Raw genomic sequence first — 10,591 nt, 5'->3', positions numbered from 1 at the left:
TACAGATATGCAAGCATGTAAATTCTATTTGTTGGCCGGGCGGGGTAGCCGTTCGGTCTCAGGCGTCTTGTCACAGTCCGCGCGCCTCCCCCCGTCGGAGGTTCGAGTCCTCCCTCGAGCATGGGTGCGTGTGTCGTCCTTAGCGCAAGTTAGTTTAAGTTACATTAAGTAGTGTGTAAGCTTAGGGATCGATGACCTCAGCAGTTTGGTCCAATAAGACCTTACCACAAATTTCCAATTTTTTTTCTGTTTGTTTCAGTCGTTTAGAACTAAGTTCTCGAAAGTCAGTTTTTTTTTATATTGTACGGTGTTTTACTTTCTATCTTGCATTACGCAACTTATGTGTTTGCTGGCCTACCTGCGGGCACTCCAAGTGTGTCGGAATTGTTTCGGCAGCAGGTACGCATCCAGGATTCTGTTCTGACCAGGGCGCGGGGAGAGAGGATCACAGTTTAAAATTGGTTGTAACTCCCCTCCCCTCTCCCCCCAAATTAACTTAACGCACATTCACTTTCAACGTGCCAAATCTTAATAATTTAACAATAAAGTATATAAATTGTTCAAATACCATAATAATAATTACTATTATTCCTGGTTGTAAAATGTATTTTCATTTTCCGGCAACCCAACGTTATAGATAAAATTTAATTTTCAATCATCATATGTGCCTATCTGTCCACGGATTTTCTTTAGTATTCCTTCTTCTGATTAATGTCTGAATTTCTTGTATCCATGTAGCTAGTGTGCTCCCTCTTTTCTTCCTCCCTGGTGGTTCCCATTCCATGATCCACAGTGGTAACCTCTCTTCTGACACTCTTTTCGTATATCCGTACCACATGAGTTGTTTTTCTTTCACAGTATCAGTAATGTAACATATTACATTCAGTTTCTTCCTGATTACTTCTTTTCTCATCCTTTCCCGCCTGGATATCCATACAGACCGTCTCCAAAAGTCAGTCTCAGTTGGCACTAGTCATTTCATTAATTGGGATTTCATTGTTCATGCTTCTGATACACATGTCATAATCCTTCTAATAATTCAATCCTTCATCTGAACAACGTCATAACTATAAAAAAGTAAATTTTACAGGAGAACAAAAACTGTTTCATGCCTAAATATTTGAGCTTTCTTGATGCTGAAAGTATACGTGAGATATACGAGTATACATACATGAGATAAAACGCCATTGTGCATAATTTTGTAACAGTTACTACACAATTGTATACGTTATCTCTGAAGAAATAGCACTATTTTAATATTTCTGGACGAACACCGAAATTTCTGCGTAGTTGTACTGCTGAAATACGTTGGTTCTTCTGTGTTACTGATTCCAGAAACAGAAGTCTTAGTTTGAGAAAACACAAAAAAACGAGTCAAAACATAAACGTTTATTGCAACATAAATATGCGCAAGCAGCAGTAGCAGAAGAAGAAAAAGGCACAAAAAATTTAACACCATTTCTGTTGCATTTGCACTAAACGTGAAGTCTCTGCATTACATTTTCAGCCCGCAATCAAAGAGTTTTGTCAGAATGACGTGCAAATCCGCTATATAATGATAGAAATTCCGCTTTTCATCTGGAAAATACTGACACCTGATCTAGAGGTTTTTGATCGATATCATATAAGATAGGGAAAACTGAAATCTTAGCTGGCAGCAGATTTCTTGGCCGAGCACCTCTCTGTTTCCTTGTAACGCTTTGACAAACCCATATCTGAAGAGTGTTATGACTTTTTCTTCTCCTTGGTATAGTAGGGTCATCATACGAAATTTGTATCCAGACAGAGTTATTCTGACTAGGAGTCTATGCAACCTTTGATCTAGTGCGTAGAGATACCTAAAATCCTCTGGTTCCATCTTGCGAACAAGGAATTTGTTGTTCCTGGCGTTGGCAGTGACTGGAATCAAATCATCTGGCTCAACATACGGAAATATCTTTTGTTTCACTCTATTAGGACAGCATCCCTTTCGCGTGGCAGGAAACCATGCCCTGCAATGACCAATTTATGGTCTATAGCAGTGAAATATTTGCGAAACTGATATTCCGGTTTCGACGAAGAGCTACAACACTATATTGAACACAATTTTCTGGTGACGCGAATTGTGAGGAACTTTATTGATTACGAGTAGCAGTTACAGCGTTGTTCCACTCATGCCATCAGGCGTAAACTTTCATGGAACAGGATCATTTTTCCTCGATATATGAAAAAGCATTCATTGCCCTCCCATGTCTCGCATTTATTGTCCTTCCACTAACAGTGTTAACTTCAGTTTGCTTCCTTTATTGAGGCACTTTTGCTCTCCAGTCGTAACCACAATATTATGTAGACTTATGAAACCGAAAATTTCCCTATAGCTGGTGCTAGCTGTCAGCGTAGGTCCCGTGAGACCGCGTCTGCAGCGCCATCTGCTTCCTATAACGGCTGACGACGAATGTCAGCACACAGTAAACCAAGTTCGATACATTGGTATCCGTTTCAAACCATTAAATATGTCGAGTTTTGTGCCTACGAACTACGATTTGCGGACAGCATTGGTTTTCTGCTTTTATTTGAAGAAAACTGCTGCAGAATCGCATGGAATGCTTGTCAAAGCTTTCGGCGAACATGCTCTTGGGGAAACTCAGTGTTTCGAGTGGTTCAAGAAATTCAAAAGTGGTGATTTTGACTTGACGCTTTGGAAAGAAGACAATGTTCTGTGTTTGGTGGGATCAGAAGGGTGTCATCTATTATGAGCTGCTAAGACCTGGTGAAACCTTCAACACTGATCGCTACCAACAGCAAATGATCGATTTAAATCGACCATTACGTGGAAAACGAACAGAATATGGAAAAAGGCAACACAAAGTCATATTGCTCCACGATAACGCCCCATCACACACAGCAAAACGGATCAGGGAAGCAATCGAGGGGTTCAGTTGGGAAATGCTAGGGCATGTGGCTTATTCTCCAGACTTGGCTCCTTCCGATTAGCATCTATTTGCATCACGGGGACACGCTCTCGCTGAACAACGCTTCAATTCGTATGAAAATTGCTCGCTGACTGGTTCGCTTGAAAACAGGAACTGTTTTTTTTTTTTTTCGCGTGGCATTCATAGCCTGCCGGAGAGGTAATTGATATGGAGATTATTTTGAATAAAATATTATTTATCAGTTTCAAACAAAAGACGTGTAATTATTGCAACCAAATTCCGGTTCAAATGGCTCTGAGCACTATGCGCCTTAACTTCTGAGGTCATCAGTCGCCTAGAACTTAGAACTAATTAAACCTAACTAACCTAAGGACATCACACACATCCATGCCCGAGGCAGGGTCGAAACTGCGACCGGAGCGATCGCTCGGCTCCAGACTGTAGCGCCCAGAACCGCACGGCCACTCCGGCCGGTCCAAATTCCGGTTTCATACTTCTACACCTGGTCTTGATCTCATAAAATACCGCTTAATGTTGTAGTATTTAGTTCATTATTTTAACATAAGGTCCAAGAAATTACAGTACAGAGAAATACATAACTGGAAAAGAATTCGTCCCAAAAACTGAAATTTACATCGAATTTAAGAATTGTAATAGCAGCCGGCCGTTTAAAAGGTTACCCGCTGCCTTCGCCTCCGCAGCCACTTCCTCGTCAGTTGACAACTGGACGCCAGAGACGTCCGCGTTACCAAAATATATTTCCCATTTTCCATACAGACCTGTTTGAAATGTGTCACTAGCAGGCAGTAAATTGGTTCGGTCTAAACTAAGCAATGCCTAGAGACAGAGACCTAGGCTAGAGTCACAATACAAATTACGGGTTAAACTGTCATCGAGGGCCGGCCGGGGTGACCGAGCGGTTCTAGGCGCTACAGTCTCGACAACGCAACCGCTACGGTATCAGGTTCGAATCTTGCCTCGGGCATGGATGTGTGGGATGTCCTTAGGTTAGTTAGGTTTAAGTAGTTCTAAGTTCTAGGGGACTGATGACCTTAGATGTTAAACTGGACTCGCATTCGGGAGGACGACGGTTCAATCCCGTCTCCGGCCATCCTGATTTAGGTTTTCCGTGATTTCCCTAAATCGTTTCAGGCAAATGCCGGGATGGTTCCTTTGAAAGGGCACGGCCGATTTCCTTCCCCATCCTTCCCTAACCCGAGCTTGCGCTCCGTCTCTAATGACCTCGTTATCGACGGGACGTTAAACACCACAAAACCAACCAAACCTTAGATGTTAAATTCCATAGTGCTCAGAGCCATTTTTTTTGTTTAAACTATATAAAATGGAAGTATGGACTCACCATTATCAACATTTCACTTAGCAATACAATAATAGTGAGAAGTTGTCTGTGGACCAGCACTATGCGAGCGCGCGAATGGTAGATAATGATATTTGTTCCGCCTTTATTTGCGAAAGTCAGAGTTCGTATTTTTTCTCTTGGTGGAGGGACTTCCCCCTTATGTTTTGAGTTATTTCTCATGGCGGGGATTCAGTCACGTAGAACTTTTTAAAAAACCTTATATTCGCCACTGACAGTACAAAGTATTGCTCTACAATTTCGGCCTTAGGTTGCGTAAAGACAGTGGTTTATTGGGATTTACGTTAATATTGTTAACATTGTTATAAGGCTCACATACGACGATGACATGTGTAGATGTCGAAGGATTGTTAAAGTTTATAATGGCTCTAAGACCGAAACTGCAGTTACGAAAATAAATACTCTCTACAGTCTATGGCGAATATAATGCCTTTCTGTTTTGTCTTCCTCAACTTTCTGCTTCTGCTACTTCTATTCTTTTGAATTTCTTGTCATTTTCTAGGCCTACTTTATTATTCTCCGAGAGTTGTCCGTCCCCCCTCCACGCCCCCACTCTGCATCCGCACCTGCAGTTACAGTCGACCCGTGAACGGGCTGGAATGTTGACATGCAGTCAGGATCCAAGCCCATTCACGTGGGGTAGCAAATAGAAAGTATCAAAATGGCTCTGAGCACTATGGGACTTAACATCTGAGGTCATCAGTCCCCTAGAACTTAGAACTACTTAAACCTAACTAACCTAAGGACATCACACACATCCATGCCCGAGGCAGGATTCGAACCAGACTGTAGCGCCTAGAACCGCTCGACCAGCCCGGCCGGCTGAAAGTATCCTGAGTTAAAAATAGTTCACTATTTTTCTAGAAATTTTGCCATTTTCGAGACCCTGTGCTTACAGACTACTTTATTCTCCGAAAGATTGGGAAATTGATGTAAGTAAAAGTGTAAACGCATTTACTAATATGTCTATGGGTGTGGTGGGGGGGGGGGGGGAGGCTTGACCTCAATTGGACGCAAGAGTGGATGGGTGCACGGCTGGGCACGGCCGGTAACACAGCCAGGTAAAAACGCCTGCTGCGGCCGGAAAGTTGCGAGCGGCCGGTGTTTGGCGGGCGCGTGGCAACACCGCGGTGTGCGCCGTGCTGCGCGAGGTGGGCGCTCGGGGCGCCAGGTGAGTCTGCAGTCTGCAGCCGCCACTGCCACCAGTCGCCTGCCGACCAGCCCGCCGTCCGGCCGCCTCGCTGCACCGGGCCCAACCAGCATTCCTACTCACCAGTAAGTACCAGCCCTCGAAAGTCGCTACGGCACACACACCCCAACCGCAGAGCTCCGTGACGATAGCAGCGGTGACACCAGCCTGAGTCAGCGGCCACGCCCGCGTCTGTGTTCACCCACGCATTGTGTGCCTACCACCTGGTGATCGAGTGGCCCGCGACTACACCTCACACCTCTCGATTCCTACAATCCTACCCTTTTGAGTGCTCGGTTATCGGACAAACGACCCGTGGTTTTCGCTGAGCACAAACTTTTTGTCATCACACATGACCTTCGTTTAGTAAACATTCAATATACCGGTAGCAGAAAGTCGCTGCGGGTCGAATTCCGAAGTGAGACTTTCTTCCCCTTCACAACTATAAAAAAATTGTTTTGTCTGTAACAGCAACTGTAAACAAGTAAAGTTAGTTTAGTTAGTCGCCTGCGAAACGACGATTATCAAACTACATTTTAGGTGGTTTTTGTGAACGTCTAGTCTGAGAAAAAACAGGAAAGCGGTAATGAGCAGAGGCTGATTTGTGCAACAGGTGGTTATGAGGCAGCAGTGACAGTCCGTGCGAGCCCGAAATTCACAGCGGAATACACGACAGAGTACACGTCTTGCATTTACCAGTCTATTATCTTATTGATATCGCCAAATAAGACCCATAATTTTAAGCTGTGCAACCCTAACTATTCGCCTGTTTTGTTATTGGTTTTCTATCAATTTTTACTGTTCTCGCTATTCGACAGCGGTCAGTATTAATGTTGCTCAAAAATATTCCTACGTAAACTGCGGGGTGAAGTTTCGAATATAAGAGTACGTGGTTACTGCAAAGAGCATGCATTTGGTGATGAAATTACGTTTAGTAAATTGTTTATCGTGAATGTTGTCTCCAACAAATTAGTCATAGCTCTGCGAAAGCTGTTACAGCTTCATTTAGAGTTCATCAGCAGTTAAGTGTGTCCTATAGTTGTTACCATTCTAATCTGAGGCTACTTTCCCTGTTTCTTTAAGTAGGTTGTGACGCAATGTGGCTGTCATTCCCGCAGGACAAAAGGCGTAACGGCATACCCGTTATTTCTTAAGTACGTGCGAATAGAGGTCCGTTTCAATTCGAGTGACATTGTCATTTATTGTAAAACTAGCGCATAAAATTTGCTTTATATAGTTTTCATTTTTCATTGTTTGCACGGTAGTGTTTAAAAACTGCCACGTTATGTTGGAATGCCCAGTAACTGTGTAAATCCAAGTACACACAGATTGAAGTAGACTCTCATTATTGGTAACCGAGCTACTGCCAGTTGTCGCTGCAGACATTATTCGAAATCTACACATCACGAAATTTGGCTACATACATTTCTGTAACGATACGTATTCCGCGAACAGCGGTCACAGAACAGCTAAATCTTTGTAATTTTTGTGAATGTGATAGTTCAAAGTGTTACTGATCTGTTACAATGTCTGATCTGTGGAAGCTATGTCAGGTTCTAAAATGTGTTTGGACAGCTTTCTTCTTGGTCGCGATCGAACTCGCAACTTATTTTAATTCTCGGTTCGATACTATCGTAAACAAAATGAAGACGACGACCTGTCTAGGAATCACTATTGGCTGCTTTTTCACATTTTAATTTTCTCGCTTACAGTTTTATTCTGTGCTTTATGATGATCTGTGTAATCTCACCGTTGATTTACGTATTTGTATTTCACAGTCAGCGGTTCACTAGTCTCGAGAAGTCCAGTTGTTTTTAAATATCCGTGGCCATTCGCCTAGGCGTCTCATGTTATTCATCCTAAATGTGACAATCTAGTCATCCTGCCGACCGTTGCGTTAAAACTCTTCTCTCCTTAAAGTGCTTCTAACTGGACAGCTATTTCCATCCCTATGGCAGTGAACTAAAGTGGAATCCAGAATACGCCAGTACGGGTTAGACGGCCACATTGTTCAAATGTTCAAATGTGTGTGAAATCTTATGGGGCGTAACTGCTAAGGTCATCAGTCCCTAAGCTTACACACTGCTTAACCTAAATTATCCTAAGGACAAACACACACACACCCATGCCCGAGGGAGGTCTCGAACCTCCTCCGGGACCAGCCACCACATTGATGAAATTTTGATTTCACTTATGTACTGTACAGATGACGTACTTCCATAGTTTATGATTCGAGAAACTAGCGTTAGCATTTGACAGGCTAGGGAATGCTACAAAAGTATTAGATACACAGGACAGACAGAACAAAAATTTAGAACAATTTTGTGTAGGTAAGTACTTCAAACGCAACAGAATAGCTTATTTTAATCACGATCGTAGATTAATTGTGACTTCGAAGAACGAAAGCTCAGGTTAGCTTAAAATATTTACAAAGCAATTATGTCGAAGTACACTTCCTTTTTATTTTAAATTAGTTACGTGCTACAAGATGTTTTTCGGAAGTACACATTTTACCGATACTTAAGTCCGTCTAATGTGAAAACTGTATGAGAACGGTTTTGTTAATAAAGATATCGAACACTCTTGATATACCGTAGCAATCCGTTATTGTTTCGACTTTACTGCCAATCCACCAAATGTAATATTTCATCATTAGCAGCCAGTTCGTTTTACTTTGTTCACACGTCCCCAAGAAATCTAACCTAAATGTTGTGGCTATGGAGGAGAAGACCAAATTTATGAAATGGCTGCCCAACTTCATGCAGAAGAATACATACACTGGAATATCCACTTTGAAAATCATTTAGTTGAAATAATTTGAAGGAGAGGAAAGTTAAAGTTTTGTGAACTACATATTCTCTCAGGTTTTCATTCCACGCAAGTAGAATGAAGCAATTTGAGAAGCTTCAGGGGATGTATAACACATCATGTTAGTACCGTTAAACAATTATACAAATCTTATTTGGAGAACAGTATCACACATGAGGAATAGAATGTGTTAAACAACGTCAGCTCTCAAAATGACGGCAGCGTTTGGGTTTGCATGTGCATCAACAAACGATTCATTTGCTATTGGACGATTGTGAGAACGCGGTGGTGTTTCGCAGCCGATTTCTAAGACAACGAACGAACTGACTAAAATCATTATATCAGGGAAGCGCCAACTTAATTATCTAGCTCAACATCTAGAGAATTCATCTTGAAAGTAAAGAGTTCGGGGACGTCAGAGGCGTATGTCGCGGTGTTAGATGCCAGTTGCTTGTATGTCATTGCTTTGTTAGACGTATATTGCTCTTCACAGTTACTATCCCTTAATATTACATAGTTGACAGAGAAAAATGCACCGCTTTGCAAGTCTCTCCTTGAGTTTTAAGTGCACGACTGTAGCTGCATACCGTATAATAACGTCGGTAGTCATCTTCAGTCTATGGTTTATAGATCAATTACTGACATAAATGGCTTATTGTTCAAATGGTTCATATGGCACTGAGCACTGCGGGACTTAACATCTGAGGTCATCAGTCCCCTAGACTCAGAACTACATCTACATCTACTAATTAAACCTAACTAACCTAAGGACATTACACACATCCATGCCCGAGGCTGCAACCGTAGCAGTCGCGCGGTTCTGGACTGAAGCGCCTAGAACCGCTCGGCCACCGCGGCCGGCTGAATGGCTTATTGAATGATGTTTTTAACAACGTGGGAAGCTGTCAAAAAGCCGTAAATTTATTTCTGATTTGTTATTTGAAAACCTGTATTCATATTTTCTTCTTCTGTCCTGAGCGTTTCTACTAAGATTGCTCAGGCGTTGCCTTTGGTGTGATGACCTCAACATGCTGTACGTGTTGGGGTAATCCTAAAAGGAAAAGTAGGCTCAAAGACGGCAAAGGATATCTTTAAGAATGCCTTCACCCTGTCAGTTGTAGTTACGGTCACGTCGGATTATGTTGGTCGCTGTCGGCTGCTTGCTTGCGGCGTGAATTACAAGAAGTGTGAGGCACGGGACACATCAAAGCCTGGCCACGGTTCTAGGCGCTTCAGTCTGGAACCACGCGGCTGCTACTGTCGCAGGTTCGAATCCTGCCTCGGGCATGGATGTGTGTGATGTCCTTAGGTTAGTTAGGTTTAAGTAGTTCTAAGTTCTAGGGGACTGATGACCTCAGATGTTAAGTCCCATAGTGCTTAGAGCCATTTGAACCATTTGATTTTTGACACGTCAAATCTGGTATACGAAATTTAGTTGTTTCACCGGTTTGGCAGTATTTATTATGGCCTCATTGCGGCTGACAGTGCTGCTGCGTTTGAGCACGTAAAATAACTAGGCTGCAGAAGATCCTGGAGGTCGCTGTGTAGTCAACAAGAGCGGTTTCCAGTTCAGTGATTCAAGCGGAATAATTTTGAGAGATCATACACCAACCAGTCTGTGGGATATATTTCAGCTTCAGAGGAGGTGAAGTTATTCAGTTTTTCCAGATGAGCTATGTAATGTGGATCAAATTCAGAGAAATAGTGTTGACGGCCATTGAGAGTTTTATACCATGTTGTTTACTGAGAGGCGAAACAGATCCCCCATATTACGCAAAATAGGCCAGGAAATTGCTGCAGAAGTGACGAAAACAGCAGGCCAGATTTAACGACAAAATGTAATTTACACGTTGTTATTGCAGGCCAAGTAACTGTTATTAAATGCTGCACAACACTTCAGAGTGACAGATAGTTTGGACTATTTTTCCAACATCGTCATTAAGCCTTTGTAAACAACGGTGGGTACGTTCTACCAATCATTCAATTCCTCGACGATGGAAACCCGCTCTTTGGAGCCGTTCGAGAACCGCTGAGTGGGCGTCCTCATCGTAGGAATATACGAGATGACGGCGAATCAGTTGCTCTATTTCTTCGACATTGCTTTCTGTGGTCGGTGTCGATGTCGACGTGCTTCCTTCCCGGTCAGCATCACCCACGGCTGTGCACTCTTGTCTAAATTGTTGGCATCATTCCACTACGGCTGGACTCATTATCGCCAGAATTCCACGGCCACTCTGTGCATAGTTTATACATTTTGCTCACAAGAATTGTACTGCCCTGCGTACGTTTCAAGTTGTCGCGCCA

At 42.8% G+C, this 10,591-nt stretch overlaps 1 protein-coding gene across 1 annotated transcript in view; it reads left to right on the top strand.

Moving 5' to 3' along the window:
• The first annotated feature begins 5,425 nt into the window (after window positions 1-5,425).
• Window positions 5,426-10,591, top strand: part of LOC126183665 (phospholipase A2 inhibitor beta) — a 161,600-nt gene continuing 156,434 nt past the window's right edge. Inside the window, exon 1 of the mRNA XM_049925818.1 lies at window positions 5,426-5,565. The gene's annotated coding sequence lies outside the window, so the exon portion shown is untranslated. The remainder of the gene's footprint in view (window positions 5,566-10,591) is intronic.

The sequence above is a fragment of the Schistocerca cancellata genome, chromosome 4 (assembly GCF_023864275.1).
Source record: "Schistocerca cancellata isolate TAMUIC-IGC-003103 chromosome 4, iqSchCanc2.1, whole genome shotgun sequence".
NCBI classification, from domain to species: domain Eukaryota; kingdom Metazoa; phylum Arthropoda; class Insecta; order Orthoptera; family Acrididae; genus Schistocerca; species Schistocerca cancellata.
Note: the sequence above shows the minus strand (reverse complement) of the source record. Positions and strands in the feature narration are given on the sequence as shown.